General features: G+C 46.6%; 1 protein-coding gene across 2 annotated transcripts in view; it reads right to left on the bottom strand.

The window, feature by feature from the left end:
* ATXN1 (ataxin 1) overlaps positions 1–18175 on the bottom strand; it is a 1154375-nt gene that overhangs the window by 734934 nt on the left and 401266 nt on the right. For both annotated transcript variants that reach the window (XM_078687925.1, XM_078687926.1), the window contains exon 3: positions 7611–7683. The gene's annotated coding sequence lies outside the window, so the exon portion shown is untranslated. The remainder of the gene's footprint in view (positions 1–7610; positions 7684–18175) is intronic.

Here is an 18175-nt window from a genome sequence, read left to right on the forward strand (position 1 = left end):
AGTTAATAGCGAGTCTTCCACAGCCCAAGACACAGAAGGAGGTACGAGCTTTTATTGGCCTTACTTCTTATTGCAGACAATGGATTCCTCAGTATGCATTTCTAGCCAAGCCACTGATACAGTTAACGATACAGGAGGCAGCCGTATTGACTGTCCTCCCTTGGACCCAGGAACATACACTTGTTTTTAATGAGTTAAAGAAAGCCTTATGTCAAGCACCTGTTCTAGCGACACCAAACTACAGTAAGCCTTTTACACTTTTTGTCACAGAACGTGATGGTACTGCATTGTCTGTTCTCACACAAGATCAAGCAGGACAGTACAAGCCCTGTGCTTATTTTTCGAGCACATTAGATCCAGTAGCCCAGGCTCTGCCTGCGTGCCTCAAGTCAGTTGCAGCCACAGCTCTAGCTATCAGACAAAGTGATTCCATAGTGTTAGGACACTCCCTGACAGTACAAGTTCCACACTCCGTGGAAGTTCTTTTAAACCGAACACAGACTCAGCACTTGACAATTGCACGTTTAACAGGTTATGAACTGACACTGTTCCAGCCACACATAGAAATCAGACGCTGCAACATTCTAAATCCTGCTACACTGTTACCGTCAGTTACTACAAATTCTGCCACACATGACTGTGTGGAAGTTGTCAACACTGTGACAAAGCCAAGACAAGACCTGACAGATATTGCATTACCTAATCCCGACCTGACACTTTATGTGGATGGTTCGTGTATGAGAACAAGTACAGGAGAACTAGTAGCCGCGTATGCAGTGACCACTGAAACTGAAGTTATAGAAACACATCGTATTGACACCCTGTCTGCTCAAGCAGCAGAGCTCGTCGCTCTGACCCAAGCCTGCATACGAGCCAAGAACCTGAAAGTAAATATATACACAGATTCACGTTATGCATTCGGAGTCGTACACGACTTTGGAGTGCTCTGGCAGGAGAGAGGTTTCATGACTTCTCATGGAACCAAGATTCAGCATGGTCTCCTCATTCAAGCTCTGTTAGATGCAATACATTTACAGACAGCTATCGCTATCATGAAGTGCAAGGCACATACGAAAGTTACTGACATCATTTCCCAAGGTAACGATCTAGCAGATCGAACAGCCAAACTTACAGCTCAGACCCCAGACATTCCAGTTAACACGACACAGACACTCACTCCAGATCAGACTACTTGTATGACAGTTAAGAACCCTACACAAGATGTCATAGACATACAGTTACATGCTACTCCTGAAGAAATAAAGAAATGGTCCGAACAAGGAGGGGTCCAGACAGATCAAGGATGGTTGACGAAGGGAAAAGCCACATGGTTTCTCCCCGACTCTATGGTTCAAGTCATTATTAATACCGCACATAGTCCAGCACATCTAGGAGAAAAAGCTATGTTAGACAGTATTCAGAACCTTTGGTTCAACAAGCACTTACGAGCTGCAGCCAAGCAGAAAGTCCGTACCTGTATGATATGTTGTCAGTTCAATCCAGGTAAAAGTGTCCCGGTGGAACAAGGTGGATTCCAACCTCCTGACCACCCTTTTGAAGTCCTCCAGATGGATTATATTCAGATGGAGCGATGTCGAGGTTTCAAGTATGTTCTCGTAGTTGTATGCGCTTTGTCCAGGTGGACAGAAGCATATCCAGTTCCAGATTACACAGCCGCGACCACTGCCAGGCAGTTGGTTCGTGAGTTCTTTCCCCGCTATGGACTCCCTAGGGTTGTGTATTCAGATAACGGCCAGCCATTCTCATCTGAGCTCATGAAACATGTTTCCCTTCTGTTAGGGTACCAGTGGAAGTTCCATTGTGTGCGCCATCCTGAAGCAGCTGGTCTCGTAGAGAGACATAATCAGACGTTGAAAATACGCATTGCAAAAGTATGTAAAGAAAAAGGTGTAGACTGGCTAGTTGCCCTGCCAGTTGCTTTATTTTATATGAGGATGGTTGCACATTCCAGATCAGGTCTGTCCCCGTATGAGGTCGTATTTGGCCGCCCCCCAAACATGTGGGGTACACCTAGACCCCGCAGTATTACAGATGTTTCCAGTAATATGCTGACAGATTACCTAGCTTCCTTGATGTCTGCCCTACACTCTTGTCGTTCACAGGTTGCCGCCGCATTTCCAGACAACACCGAGGTGAAACCGCATGAAGTCGTTCCCGGTGACCTCGTATTCGTCCGAAATTTTGATCGTTCAAGTCCGCTGGAGCCCCGCTGGAAGGAGCCTCGCATGATCTTGCTAACAACAAGGACCGCCGTCAAACTTGAAGGCAGGAAGGGGTGGGTCCACCTGAGCCATATAAAGAAGTTCCATGGATTACGAGAAAAGACTTTTGCTAAGGACTGCCTTATTCCTAAAGACTGCCTAAAAACAGACTCTGAATTCAAAGTACCCCTGTTAGAGAAAACTCCGCAACAGGAGTATAAAGAGAAGCTTCGGTCTAGTAAAATAAGTCAGCCAGTTTAATTGTCTAAGTCCCTCTCGGGTGAAACGGTTAGACAGGTTCCTGACATGTATGAGATAGACCCCCAGAGTGAGAGAGTTAGTCAAAACTCTAAAAGATGTATTATTGTTCTATGTTTTCTATTATTATTGAGTCTTATGGTTACCTGCACAAGTTATGCTTTACATTTATGTTTTCCAGTTTCACATGTACATATGTTTTCTAATGCTACAGTAGAGCACACATTTAGTGATCTGCCTCCTCACGAACTATCCTATCGTCTCGCTATGCGAAATAATACATTCATCCGAATGTTACACTATTCACACCAGACCAGCAATGCCACTAATTGTTGGGTGTGTGGTCGACTCCCCCCTTTCCAGACACCGAAGGGAGTTCTGCCACTCTTTCCTTATCCGTTCTCACATAATGGTTCATGTGGAGCATGGTCCACGTTAACATCATCCTCCAATGATATGTCCCTTCTGAATAGAACATGTTTTCCAGACAAGCAGGGTCTCTCCCATAGAACAGGGTTAGATCTAGAAAATGAAGTATATGATTTAGGTAATTATTCTTCGAATTTCATGGTTTTGAATGTTCAGTCCGATACTACTCCAGATTTACCTGCTATTTCAGTACTACCAGTCAAAGGCGAATTATGTGTCAGAAAGAATGGTTCCGCACATGTAGGACATAGTGATTGTATTACTGCTGTCGAGTATAGTGACAGTGGGAAATATATTTTCAAAGCCTCACGTCATTCTTATTTTGTCTGTGGTCAGACCGCATATGTTCGTCTGCCCCTCGATTGGGATGGAACATGTTATATTGCCTTCCTACTGCCACCAGTTTTTCTAGCCCCATCTGATTATCACAGAAACACACATCTAGTACACGTCAGACCTAGAAGGGAGATCGAGTCCCCAATTGTCGATCAAACTGAAACTACTCTAGAACAGTATCAAGACTTCAATAAAGGTTTCTTCTTCTTTATAGGACCTATCCAGAATAGTAAGTTAATACGTAGGTTAACCAGAACCCTTGAAGCAGTAGTGAATGAGACTACTTCTGCTCTAGGTAACTTAACTGAAGAGCAATCTGCTATGAGATTTGTCGTGCTCCAAAATCGTCTCGTTCTTGACGTCATACTGGCCGATAGAGGAGGAGCATGTAGAGTCATCGGATCTAGCTGCTGCATTTTCATTCCTAATAACGCGCCATCTGTTTATTCAGCTATAACCAGACTTCATAAAATTGCCCATCAGTTACACCAGAGTCCAGGCACCTGGACATGGTCCGGTTGGCTCTGGAGTATCATATCTGCCTGGGGATGGAAAGTATTGTCATTCCTAGGTATTGCAGTAATGATCATATTCAGTTGCTGCCTCTGTATACAATGTGGCCCTGCGATTTGCGGCATGTGTGCTACCTCTTGTATTCCTAGTCCTAAATCTCGTTCCAAGACAATTCGAGACGAGCAGATGATGCTATATGAAATGATAGATGGTATCATGAATATTGATGTTTCCTGATGGAAACGTAGGGCACAAGGAGGGAATGTGGAAAAGTAAATTTTGCTATGTTGTATGTGCCTACGTGTTCCCCATCTTATGCTATATGTGCATGATCGATATGCATGTATTCCCCTCTGATCGATTAAAGACGCAATTACAGTTGTGTCCATCTTTAGTATGCCAGTTTCCAGTCCTCGTGAAAACAACGAATATTAGGCCTATGTAAACTTACGTTGCCACATTTTACAGTGTGCACGTTAATTCATTGAATTGTCCCCGTTTCTAGGCCTCAAAAGGGCCCGGACTCAGATTCAGCTCCTGTCTCCTGAACCCTCTCCGAGGAGCGATACAGCCCCCACCTGCATCCCTGACCCTTCGCTTACTTCATGCCTCGCAGTGCCCGGCCCGGCCTGGCTCTGCCTCCCAGTCTGCCAAGAGTATGTTATGTTTCTAGTTATCAGTCCAGCCCTCCTTCTCTGCATTCCTAAGCTACTGCATCGCATCAATAGTTTCCGTCATGGTCTAGCCTTTATGTCTCCATGTAAGAGAAATACTGTATTAATATTCATAGAATATTCCTAGCACACGCAATACATGTAGAATTATGCACGCACCAGTCTTAGTGTCTATTAGTCTTTGCCCTGATAACTTTTGGATTCTATCAATATGTACTCCAAACACCAGATACCAGATATGCCTTGGGTACATGTCGCTCTGACACTCCAGACTTTAGTCTCCTCTTCTAGCACAGAAGTCATAGCCCCCAGTTCTCCCTGGTAACACGTCATTGCCCGTTTGCGCGCACCACTAGGTTAGAGGTCCCAGCTGCTCAGGTAGCCCCCTCCATGTTTCCGCCCCATTTATGACACTCCTGTTACGTTTACATCACATGTCTATGTATACGCCCTGTACACTCCTTCTTGTTACATCATTTTGCCCTTATCTTTCGCGACTGCTGCGAGTCACGCCCACTGCTACACCTACTGTATTGAATGTAATGCAATTGTTTTGATATATATACTGTGAACTGTTACAAAAAGTTGTCCTTCCTTCCCTTGTCCTTTTCCATTCCCCGGCAGCTGCCTTCATTCTATTCCCGTACAGGCTGTCCTGTTCCTGTCCTTTATGCCTGATTAAAGCCTGTCGACTCAAGATACCTCGAATCCTGACTCTTATTTATTGAGCTACCTGTTTTATTGGTTGTATTGAAAAATAGTACCGGTAATTAATTATTTATTTACCACAGGCAAACAGATTTTGCAATGGCCATATTCAGGACAGGCAGGGTTGCTGACAGTGCATCTTCAGAATAGTTCCCTTTGTTCTACATTCAACACACACACGACTGATGAAAACAGCAGTAGGGACATGATTTGCTTTCTTAGTGGATCACCAGCAGTTGTGTGGGCCTTACCTCAAAAGAGTGAGTACAGTCTTTTTCATTGACATAGCTAACAGTGCAGCTGCTGCTGCTGTACTGGGGCCCTCCGCACACAACATACAACTCTCTTTTACTACCCTTATTCTCGCCTTCTAACAAATATCCTCTGCAGGCTCTCATTCTGTTAGACACGTACACCCTTTTCCCCCCCATGTCATTCTGAAATCTTCCCTCTGCATCTCTCATAGGTCATCTCTTTCCTCTTCAGTTTCCTTTTGCATGTACTTCCTTTCATCTCCTCCACTCAAACGCCTCCAGGGCCGGACTGGTAAACCAACAGTAGCTCTGATCAAAAATTTCAAACAGACCCACCCCCTTTGTCTCCTCATGCAATCTGTCTCTTTCCATCCATTCATCTCCTCTTCTTCAGTGCTTAGTTTGAGCCGCTGGTTTCCAGTGCTTGGCACCGGCACTTAATTGCCCACACTTAACTATCTAAACCTGCATCCATGACAGCTGCCACATGGTGGCGGTTTTTCTGTAATTTAAAGATGAGTCGGAAAAACAGTTGTTTGTTAATTCAGTATACATTACCAACAACTAATATCTGCCACCCAAGTTATTCCTAAAGCTTTGGCAGAATAGAACAGTCGGAATGATCACACTTTAGTTCTGATGGTTAGTAGCTGTGTAAGTACAGTGGCAATGTGTTGTGAAAACTGAGGTGGTCTCCTTACAAATTAAGCACTCCTCTTCTCTCTCTCTCTCTCTCTTGTCCTTTGATGTCTTGCTTTCCCCCCATCCGTCTCCTCCCTGCTTCTTCTCTCTCCTGAAGCCCCATTTCCCTGCTGCAGTTAATCTCGGGGAGCTGGTTAATGTGACAGAGGCATCAGCATCAGCCATGGGCTCCCAAAACCAACCTCCAAAAGCTAACCCATGTGGAAAACGTCCTATAAAATAAAAGGCCAGTCTCACCCTGCTTCTTGCCCACACACACACACAACCCACCCAATCACCGTTAGGCGCTGAATTTATTTTTCATTAGGTACTGTCAATATAATCAATAGCTGAGTAGCTACTTAACATAGTTTCTCATCAAATCAGGCATATTATTCACAGATATTTTGCTATCGCTCTTTGAACTCCACAGAGAGGCCAAGGACTGAATGTGCATGTTGTTTGAACACATTTATGCCCCTCAGAGACGTATTAAGACATAGGCAAAGTGGGCCAACAAAACGTGGGAGCAACAGAGGGAATATAACCAGGTCGCCCTCCACTCACAGAATCCATACACAAATGACCTGGTTACACAGAACATTATGACTCTTTGTGGCTTGTATCAAGCGGGTATCATGTACTCCTAGGTAGGGCTATGCTCATTTGTCCGGCCATGCCCACCTCAAAGTGTTCTCTTAAAAGATTTTTGTTTGTCAACCATCCCCAATTGATCTCACATCCACCAAAGTAAAAGTATGATAAAAGTCAGAAAGTGCCTCACGCAAGCACCATCCGAGGAGCTACTGGTTGGTACTCACCAGTTTGATCGTCTGTCATCATTGGCAACTTTCATGACAGAAAAAGAAAGAAGAAGAAGTGGAAGTTTTAACCAAATCTCAAGTTCATGTGAAAATAATGTGTAGATGATACAGTCATCCATCAACCGTCTAGACCCCGTAATGTGCAAAAGAAGAAAGATAAATTTCTAAATTAAAATGAGTTGTGGACCACTATTCCATACATTCTTTATTTTTGACAGTGTCCACACTCAGATTAAAGGAAACGGCATGTTTAGACCATTTTATTTGGAAGGCCCGACATGTTTCATTGCCTTACACAATTTGTGGCAATTCCATCAGGGCACAGGGAAACATCTCCACCTCACTGGTGCTTCTCAAAAATATGTAATGGTTGACAAACCGAATAAAAGAAAGAAAGGGACAGATACAAAATATATTATTGTTCTGTGTCGACATTTTCATGCTTCTCTGACTGCACTGCTAGACTAAATGGCAAATCTGCCCCTCAGTTTTTAAATTACAGACCCGTCAGGACCAACCTCACTAAAAGACGTGATGAACTGCGCCGTGTGGGCACTTCTGAGCCTCCACTACTTCTTGTAACCCAGCATCTTGTGATAACATTTCCAACATTGACAGGTAACCGCGTTTTTCATCTTTACAAGAGAAAATGGCCACACTAACATTCCAAAATGGTAACAACCAATGTAAAATGGTACCAGTTCTACTCACCTCTGCTGTTACTCTTCTTTCAGCCTATTCTGAGCGCGTGCCGTTCTGTGTCCCGCTTACCAATGTTGCCTCACTGCAGAAAAAGAAAGGAAATATACTGTGATCAATCAATGCGACAGGTCTTTCGAGGTGTCATCACAACGTGGGCACCCACCCAACACCCTTTCACTTCTCTGTCACAGGACGAGAAAATGAAACCAGGCAGTGACTAAACACGGTACTTGCGGCCTGTGCTCCGGCAGAGGGGGTAATACTTCAACACGAAAAACGTGTAAGCGAGGTTCCTCGCCTTGTTGGTAGTTTGCTTGTAGTAAGCAAATTGTTGTAACTGCGGCATATGATATCGTTAAACGAGTTTTACTAAGCATAACAATCGGAGAATGTTTAAAAGTGTTAATAAACAAGGACTAGTGCTTCCTTCTTCTGTCCCCAGCTTCAATGCACTTCTCTGGTTATGACCTCAACGTCACAGCAATGTGTGCATGTTAATCTAATCCACCACAAAGAAACTGTGGCAGAAGCATGGGACCAACCTTCTTATTGCCCCAAAACCAATCGCAATTGCCAATAATAATCAGTGTTTGGAATGGAAAAATAGAAGTGCAGGTACCGTGTGCCAGAGTACCTGCTCGTTTCTGAGAAGTGCCGGTCCTCTCAAATTAAAAGTATTACGTCACTCTTGAGAAGTGCAGGTACTCTCCCTCTCAAAATAAAAAAAAAGTGCGAACAGTACCTGCCAATTTAATAATGTAATAATCAATAACCATTGGATTAATCACTAATCTTGGATTCTGGAGGAGCGTGCACTAAAGGCAAAGCACTTCGATGCCTTCTAGGGGGCAATGACCGCTACATAAATCTGATTACCATATAATATAATATATGTCTAGTTCCGCCTACTCGCCTTTCACGTGGACTTCCCTCCAGGGGCGGCTGGTGAAATTTGAAAGTGGTGTGGCGTAAACTAATTTGCATATTGCACCGCAGCGATCGAGCGCAGCGAGCGAGCCTGAACCACCTTGCATCCATCCATACATCATTCATGCATCCACCCATCTATCCACCCACCCACCCTGCATCCATACATCATTCATACATCCACCCATACATCCACCCACCCATCCTGCATCCATACATCATTCATTCATGCACCCACCCATCCATCCATCCACCCATCCATCATGCATCCACCCATCATGCATGCATCCATGCATCCATGCATCCATACATCATTCATGCATCCACCCATCCATCCATCCACCCATCCATCCATCATGCATCCACCCATCATGCATGCATCCATGCATCCATGCATCCATACATCATTCATGCATCCACCCATCCATCCACCCACCCACCCTGCATCCATACATCATTCATTCATGCATCCACCCATCCATCCATCATGCATCCACCCATCATGCATGCATCCATCCATACATCATTCATGCATCCACCCATCCATCCACCCACCCATCCTGCATCCATACATCATTCATTCATGCACCCACCCATCCATCCATCCATCCATCCATCATGCATCCACCCATCATGCATGCATCCATCCATCCACCCATCCATCCATCATGCATCCACCCATCATGCATGCATCCATGCATCCATCCATTCATCATTCATGCATCCACCCATCCATCCACCCATCCTGCATCCATACATCATTCATTCATGCATCCACCCATCCACCCACCCATCCATCCTGCATCCATCATTCATGCATCCATCCACCCATCATGCATGCATCCATCCATGCACCCATCCACCCACCCATCCACGAACAATCATTAATGCACCCACCCTGCATCCATCCATCATTCATGTATTTTTATGACCATATAAAAATAAATTATGGACTCTAACAAGCCTTTAGGATCGATGTTGAAGGATGTGCCAGTTTACATATTACATCACCCCTACCTTTTTATGCTGGAAACCTTCTACTGCCCATGTATTTGCCATCCTGTAAGCCCTAGGTATGTACTATACAAATTCACATACAAACATACACCAACATGCATGCAATAATAAATGCATATATCATGCTATTCCGCCTCTACCGTTTGTTAACATTTTGCAATTTTATAACCTTAGTTCAAAGAGTACATTATATTTGTGGTGACAAAGTTGTTAACTCATTTTCTGGAAAATGTTTATAAAATGAAATCTGTTGAAGGCTGTTGTTGCAACTATCAAAATGGAAATTCTGAGAATTTTTACATTTCCAAAACCCCATGTCGTGAAATAAACGGGTGACCTGGAATAGACGCACACATTTCTGCAGCAGATGCTTTAACACACTGAACTATCTCAAGTCATTTGTGCAAGCTAGTTTACTGGAACACCGAAAAACACACACTCTTACCTTGCTGCCGGTCCCGCACACGTCACAGGCTCACAGCGCCCCTGGCCAATCCTGGCGCCAGGCGCACAGGTACCCTCTCGCCCGCAGCACGCCCATTAGGGCTCCTGATGGGCATGCGCAACGCCGCCAAAACACAAGTGCGCATGCGTGGGCACGGGTAAAAATTCACCCTCTGTCCCCACGCATGCGTACTTGTGTTGCCGTCTGTACAATCATGTCAATGAATCAACATGACGCCCGCCCGGCGGTCTGACGTCATGTTGATTCATTGACATGATTGTCATGAGGGAGCTGCGGGCGGCGTCGGGCAGGGGGGGCTACGCCCCCACGCCCCAATGGACGAACCGCGCCTGCTTCCCTCCCATAAACTCAGACGCACCAGCAGCGCGAGTGCAGCCCGCGTGACCCAGATCTGCACGCCACGCTCTAGAGGCACGCGATGCATGCAAGAGTGCATTAACTGAAATGTACGCGGCGTGCGTGAATGCGGAAGTTGGCTGGAACTGAACCTGTGGTTGTCTTCACTCCTGCCCTAGGACTACAATAATACAAATAAAGCTAATAATGGAATTACACATGCCTCCTTTATTGCGTCATGTCTCCTGCCCCTCTCCGGCGCCCCCTGCTGTCTTCAGTGTCTCTCAACAAGAAATGAAATACAGAGAAGTTGGCAGTCATTACTAACAAAGTATATAGACTGCTGAGATTGGCGCGGCTAATCAGAGACTTAGAATCCTGGAATCCACTTCTGTTATATACTGGCCTGTGTAGTGTGCGCTCTAGCTTTCCGTCGGGGTACGTGTGACGCAACACGTCCCGACGGGAAGCGGTTATTACTGCGCATGCGCGAGTGGCGATTCGCGCCTCAGAGTGACCGGAGCGGCTACGCTGCTGCACGCTCGGCGCTCTTTCTGCACTGAGATTATTATAACATAATAAACCTACCTGTACAATAACACCCTGGGTCCGGGTCATTATTGGTGTGGATCACAACACCACAGTGGCGACGAGGAGTGGGATCTCCCACAGGCACCCCCCTCAACAAAAAAAAAAAAGTTGAGGAGAGAGGGAAGAAGACCAGGGGACACCAAGGACACGAACTGCACCTTGTCCCAGGCAAACCCAAGGCTGGAGGAGCAGAAAGAGCGTGGCAGAAGCGTGCAAGAGAGGGCCACACCCAACCAGTGCCCCAGAGCCAGACGGCAGGAGAAAAGGGCACATAAGGCACGGTAGGAAGACACCACCAACCCGATAAGACCCTGGCGGAAGGGGGAGACAGTGGACTAAGGGGAGGAACTGCACCCCGTCCCAACACTGAACAAGAAGAGAGCACCAGCGCGCCAGGCAGTCCCAGGAACAGGGCAGAAGTCGTCAGCGCGCCAGGCAGCCCTAGAAATCAAAGAGAAGAACCAGAGCGACAGGAAAAAATGAGCACTCAGGCGACCTCGCTCACAGCACTGATCCCATTTCTCCCCAGACCAGGTGAACCCCAGATGAAGTGGGAGGATTGGAAGGAGTACTTTAAAAACTACCTTGAGGCATTAGAAGATGAAAGCGGTGAAGAGTTCACCAGTCCTAGGAGAAAATGTATACTGCTACATAACCTGGGCCCTGAAGGTATCAGAGTGTTCAAGAACATAGAGACAGCGCCTGACGACGATGTGTTCAAACATGCCCTAGAAGACCTGGACACGCACTTTCGCCCGGCAGTTTGTGTCTCCGTCGATCGTTTCAACTTTCAACAGAGAAAACAAGCCGAAGGAGAGCCCATCGAGGACTACGTCGCAGCCCTAAGGCGGCTAGCTGTAACATGCAAGTATGGAACACTCCAAGATGACTTTATAAAGGATCAAATCGTGATGCACACTACCAACAAAGCCGTACCGGACAAGTTGTGGGCGCACGGCGAAGCTACCCTCAAGGAGGTTATCGCGATGGTGAAGAAAGCGGAGCTTTCAAAACGTTGCGCCGAAGCGGCGAAAGGTGAGAATGTGCAGAGAGTGATGGTCAACAAGGTGGATGACGCCGAAGCGCCAGGAAGAAACAAAATGGCGCCGGGGGAGAGCAGAGGAACCAGCAAATGGGCAGGAAGACCGGGGCAAGCAGGGAAACAAGTGGGAGGCAGTAAGACTGCATGCTACAGGTGCGGCAGTACAAACCACGCGGCCCAAGACAAGCGCTGCCCGGCTTTCCGCGCCAAATGCATGTTCTGTGGCCTGGTGGGCCATTACGAAAAGGTGTGTCGGCAGAAAGGGATGAAGTCGAGAGTGAACTTCATTGCACAACCTCGCCAGGAGGAGGAAACGGAGGAAGTATCGGATGAAGACGATCGAGTACTATGCATTGCAGAACAAGTCATGGGAATTGACAACAAGCGCTCTGACAAACCGCGGGCCGACATGCTGATCGGAGGAGTGAAGATAAGGATAGCAATAGACTCAGGGTCTCCATGGACCATAGTCCAGAGGTCGGTATGGGAAGAAGAGTTTATGCCCATTCTGGGTCCCAAACTGGAACCACCGGACATACGTCCGATCTCGTACACGGAGAACCACATCCCCATGGTAGCCTACCAGAGCCTGAAATTTGAATTCAGGGGGAGATCTGCAGTGTGCAAACTGTACATAGCTGAGAAAGGCCCTTCGGTACTTGGATGGCGAGATTAGGGAGATCTTGGAATCAAACTGGATCCGGGAGGGGCGGAACAAGTGTTGCTGACAGACCGCAGTACATGGCCGGATGTGGAGAAAGTGAGGAGAGACGTTCCCAAAGTGTTCGGGGGAAAAGTAGGAAAATTGGAGAAGTTCATGCACAAGATAGTGCTAAAGGAGAACTCCCAGCCGGTGTCCCACAAGGTTCGAAACAGACCCATTGCGGTAAAAGAGGCGGTACGTCTCGAACTACACAGACTTGAGGAACAAGGGATCATCGAACCTATCGACAGTTCTGAGTGGTTGGCGCCACTGGTGGTAGCCAGGAAACCCAACGGCAAGGTGCGTTTGTGTGTGGACCTGCGCGAACTGAACAAGTGCCTCGTGGTAGAAAAATTTCCCTTGCCAAGGATCGAAGAAATGTTAGCCAAAACACGAGGAGTCAAATGATTCTCCACGGTGGACCTCACGTCCGCCTATCATCAAATAGACTTGCACCCATCTAGCCGGAAGCTCACGTCATTCATCACGCCCTATGGATGCTATAGGTTCCGCAGGATGCCCTTTGGGCTAGCATCCGCCGCAGCGGTGTTCCAGAAACTGATGCACCGACTGTTAAAGGATGTCGATGGCATCCAGTACTTCCAAGATGACATCCTAGTCATGGGGATGGACCAAGGGGACCACGACAAGAAACTATACAAAGTACTGGGTGTGCTGCAGGGGAAAGGCTTGACGACAGAATGGGAAAAGTGTAAACTGAGCATGACAACTGTCACATACCTAGGACACGAAATAGGTGGTCAAGGGATCATCCCCAAGAAAGGAAATGTAAAGGCCATATGCGATGCTAGAGCTCCCATCAACAAAGAGGAGGTGAAGTCGTTCCTCGGCATGGCGGAGTACTATAGCAGGTTCGTCCAACCCTTTGCCACAAAAACCCACAAACTGAGGCAACTGGTCAGAGAGAAGACGGCGTTCCAGTGGGACGAGGAAGCACAAAAGGAATTTGAGGAGTTGAAAATGAACATCAGCCTGGCAGTTCCACTACACGGACACGACCCCGCAAGGCAAACGATCTTGACCACGGATGCCAGCGAGAAGGGACTAGGAGTGGTACTGGCGCAGGAGAGAGAAGATCACACGGTGGAAACTCTGAGTTTTGCGTCCAGATCCCTGTCTGCCACGGAGCAAAAGTACAGTGTAATCGAAAGAGAAATGCTAGCTGCAACATGGGCCATGGGGAAGTTCCGACAGTTCCTGTGGGGGACGAGATTCCGCTTGCAGACTGACCACAAGCCTCTGGTCAAGGTGCTGACTTTGAGTGGACATTACACGGCCACGCCGCGCATAGCCAAGATGACCCTAAAGCTCTTAGACTACAGGTATGACGTGGTGTACATTCCTGGCACACGCAATAAAGTGGCGGATTATCTCAGCAGGGCCGCAGCCATAGAAGAAGCGCCCACTTCTGAACTGGAGAATGAAGAGATGGTGGCAGTGATGGAGGACACGGAAAAGGCTATCAGCAGACAGGAGTGGGCACAAGCTTATGAGGGTGATGAAGACTTGCAAGTAGTCAAAGACTGTCTCATTAAAGGGTGGCCAGAAAAGAAGAGACTGAGTGAAATGATCAGAAAATTCTATGAAGTGCGAGAAGAATTGTCAGTGAGTGATTCCGGCATCTTTCTGTATCGAGGAGACAAGGTGGTTCCACCAAAATCTTTGGTCGCAATCCTCCTGTGCCAGCTCCATGAAGGTCATTTGGGCATCGTCAAAACCAAAGGGAGAGTCAAACAAATGTACTGGTGGCCAGGAATGGATATTCAGGTTGAGAGACATGTGAGAGATTGCGCCCAGTGCCAAAGCGCTGACAAGACATTGAAACCGTTACGGCCAGCACTGGGTAGATTTGAACGTCCATGTAATCCATGGGAGGATGTGTCAGTCGACATTTTGGGTCCAGTGTTGGATAACCAGGGCACGGCGAAGTACTTGTGTGTCATGGTGGACAAATATTCAAAATGGCCGGAAGTTCATGTGCAAGAGGACATGGAGTCAGACACCGGTATAAAATTCCTCACCTCTGTGTTCCTACGTGAAGGGATTCCGAGAACCATTCTGACAGACAATGGCCCACAGTTCACATCAGAGAAATGGATCAGATACACCGAGAGAAATGGAATCAAATCCAAGCATACCTCCGTGTACCACCCTGCGAGCAATGGACAGGTAGAAAGGTTCAGCCGGGTCCTCATGGGTTCCATTCAAGCGGCCATAATGAAGGGAAAAGACTGGGAGGCAGAAATCCAGAGCATGATGTGGGCGTACAGGATCACTCCCACCTCGACCGGCTACAGCCCCTTCCAAATCCTAAGGGGTAGGCACCCCTTTACCAAGGACAATGTGATTTGGAGAGAAAAGACTGTCACCAGCAAATGGTCCCCAGTGGTAGTCCAGCACAACCTGGAGAAGGCGCAAAGGGTGTACACTGAGCACTACAACCGGAGAAGGAACGTGAGAGAAGAGGATCTGGAAAAAGGGGAATGGGTGAGAGTAAAGTTGGCAGTGTTGAAAAGGAAAGGAGAAAGTAAGTACAGCCCACCCCTCCAAGTGGAAGAAGTGTATAATCGAGCTGCGTTACTCAGTGATGGGAAAGTGTGGTCCCAAGACCGCATGGCGAAGATAAACAAGATCGTAAGATGGCCAACAGGAGAAGGAAGCAATCACTCCGCCCTGACACAAGAGAACAGGTTGGAAGGTGCAGCTGCAGGTAACGACAGTCAAGAAAACGGAAGAGAGCAAGTAGAGAGAGAAGAGCCAGAAACACAGGGTGAAAGAGAGACAATTGCCGAAAAGGGTGTCACACCCCAGAGAAACGAACCAGGTATGCAGAAAAGTGCAGTGGAGAGTCAAGCACCTGAAGGAGCCTGTGATGCCACCTCCCCGGTAAGGTGCACACGCACAGGAAGAAGAGTGGTCAGACCCACACGCTTTAGAGACTATGTATTGGAAGATTATTGAACTTTAAGACTTGTTATTGTGTATGTGAAAAAAGGGAGATATGTAGTGTGCGCTCTAGCTTTCCGTCGGGGTACGAGTGACGCAACACGTCCCGACGGGAAGCGGTTATTACTGCGCATGCGCGAGTGGCGATTCGCGCCTCAGAGTGACCAGAGCGGCTACGCTGCTGCACGCTCGGCGCTCTTTCTGCACTGAGATTATTATAACATAATAAATCTACCTGTACAATAACACGCTGGGTCCTGGTCATTATTGGTGTGGATCACAACACCACAGCCTGCGGTTTTTATTGTGGTGAAAAAGTATAAAACCAAAAAAAACGGAACAGCAGCAATGATTGCCCATGGTAGGTGAGAGTAGAGAAACTCGAGATTTATTGATTGATTGTGAGAATTGTAATGCTCGTTCTCCAGAATAGGCAGCTTGTAGCTAAAGGAACCATCATATAACGTAGAAAAGAAGAGGCATTTAACAAAAAAGAAAAATGTAGAGGGCTGATTGCAAAAGCACTTCTGGGTGATGACAAGCAGATGTTTTCACTTCTTCTGATTTCTTGCTTTTAGACATTAAAGTGGGCAGACTGTCATCAAATTACTGTTTAAATGTCCCCAGCACAATCCAACCCTAACGAAGTTTATTGGTCCACATAGTTACTATTAAAGTTGCAAACTGTAGCATTCCGTTTGCCAAAGTCAAAAGCGTAGTTTGAATTCATATCACGTGTACTTGTTTTTTAGTTTTATATAGCGCGAACTCGATCGGAAGGTATTGGAGCGCTTTACACGGGCTCCAGTTACGTTACGCAAGGACGCATTAATATTTTTTGCAGGCACATTGCCCAGAATTACAGGATGCTGAGCAGACGCCGAAACTCGAACCCGGTTCTTCAGTTCCAAAGTTTGGCCGTTACCACATCCTCTCCCCTAACGTCACTACAAGAAGTGGCATTTTGAACTCTCTTATTCAGAAATCGGGCTATGATACATTTTGCTTCAACACTCTAGAAAATTCTGAGTTGTAGTCCATTAGTATCGACCCAAACAAATCATGTGATACAGAATAAACGATTTCATGTGTAATGCAGGTGGCCTGCAGGCTGTTTCACAAAGCCTGAGGGGGTCACCTTCTTTCAAGCTCATGAACACCGTGTGGAGGAAGACCTGAAAGGTCAAGGAGGGAGGGATACACTTTAGAATATTTGGAACCAAAAATGTAGCCCATTTAACACAGGAGATGTTAGGCATTCCCCAAAAATTGAGGAAATGCAAACATAATGGTGAAATATAAAACTTAACAAGCAAGTAATCTGACGCTCTCCGACCTTTACTTTTACCTCTACAAGCATGTTTTTAATATCAAGACTGTAGTAGGGAATATCGTATCCAAAACAACAATAGGTCACAACATTGTGCCCGCAGTATTAAAAGCAACTACAAAAAAAGACATCAAACATTCTCAACCCCACATCTACATACGTTGAAAACATATATATCACCAAAATATGTATATGTGGAGTTAGGTATAGCCAATGCATACACACATATCTTTTGATATTGTGTCCCACAATATTGTGGTCTCAAAATTGTGACCCATGGATAGTTTGGATTCGATAATCCTATCCTACAGCTGATAATAATGTACGTTACATAGCACTAAATAGCACACTGTCACTTCTATGCGCTGCAAATAATTGCATTGATCGTTATTCAATGGAAAGGACTCGTATTTTCCTCGCAGGTTTTGCGCTCGCATTAAGCAATGAACCAGCTAGGTTGTTCACCACGCTTCAGCCCCATGGTACATAGTAGCTTTGCATCTATGCACTTTTAATGTTAACTAACCGGCTGCGTCGCCGTGTCTGGGGAGGATATTCTACAAAAGGGAACATGGCAGACGCAGGAAGGGGATGAGGCGCTCGAATGCGATTTGTGTGCAGGCTCTTAGATGTGGCGTGCATTGAAAGCCAGGGAAGGGACTGCGCCGTCCTCCCCCGCCAGCCTTTCACCTTGCCTAATGGGAGCTTTTTTTTTTTTACTATGTAATTTTCTAATGCTGCAGAGTTTATATTTAGAATTCAGGATTATGTCATCCGCCATCCTGCGCGCGCTGCCGCCTGAAAGAACTGCATTGGCAGAACTTTACACCACAGTACATCCCCAGTCAGGTCGTTAATGACAGCGCGCAGCACAATCCGATCAAGTATGCGTGGCTCGCGTCCAAATGCAGTACAGCGTGGATCCCGAGACGTCCCAGTTGTACGGCTGCAGGAGTAGAGAACACGTGCGGCGGCAAAATGGGTCAGTGTGTGCTGGCGGGGCGTGCAGAGAACAGGCGCGAGCTGCGCAGCCTGCTCGAGCGTAAGGCAAGATGGCGGGCTGCATTCACAAATACACAGACCCTTCATTTAATAGTTGTATTTGCTTTCATCTTTTTTTTAACCTTCCAAATGCTAATCACTATCGCCAAGTGTTAAACAGGCTCACTCGCGGGGGAAAAAAAGCTGGTTCGGT

This window comes from Lissotriton helveticus, chromosome 4_1 (genome assembly GCF_964261635.1).
Source record: "Lissotriton helveticus chromosome 4_1, aLisHel1.1, whole genome shotgun sequence".
NCBI classification, from domain to species: Eukaryota; Metazoa; Chordata; class Amphibia; order Caudata; family Salamandridae; genus Lissotriton; species Lissotriton helveticus.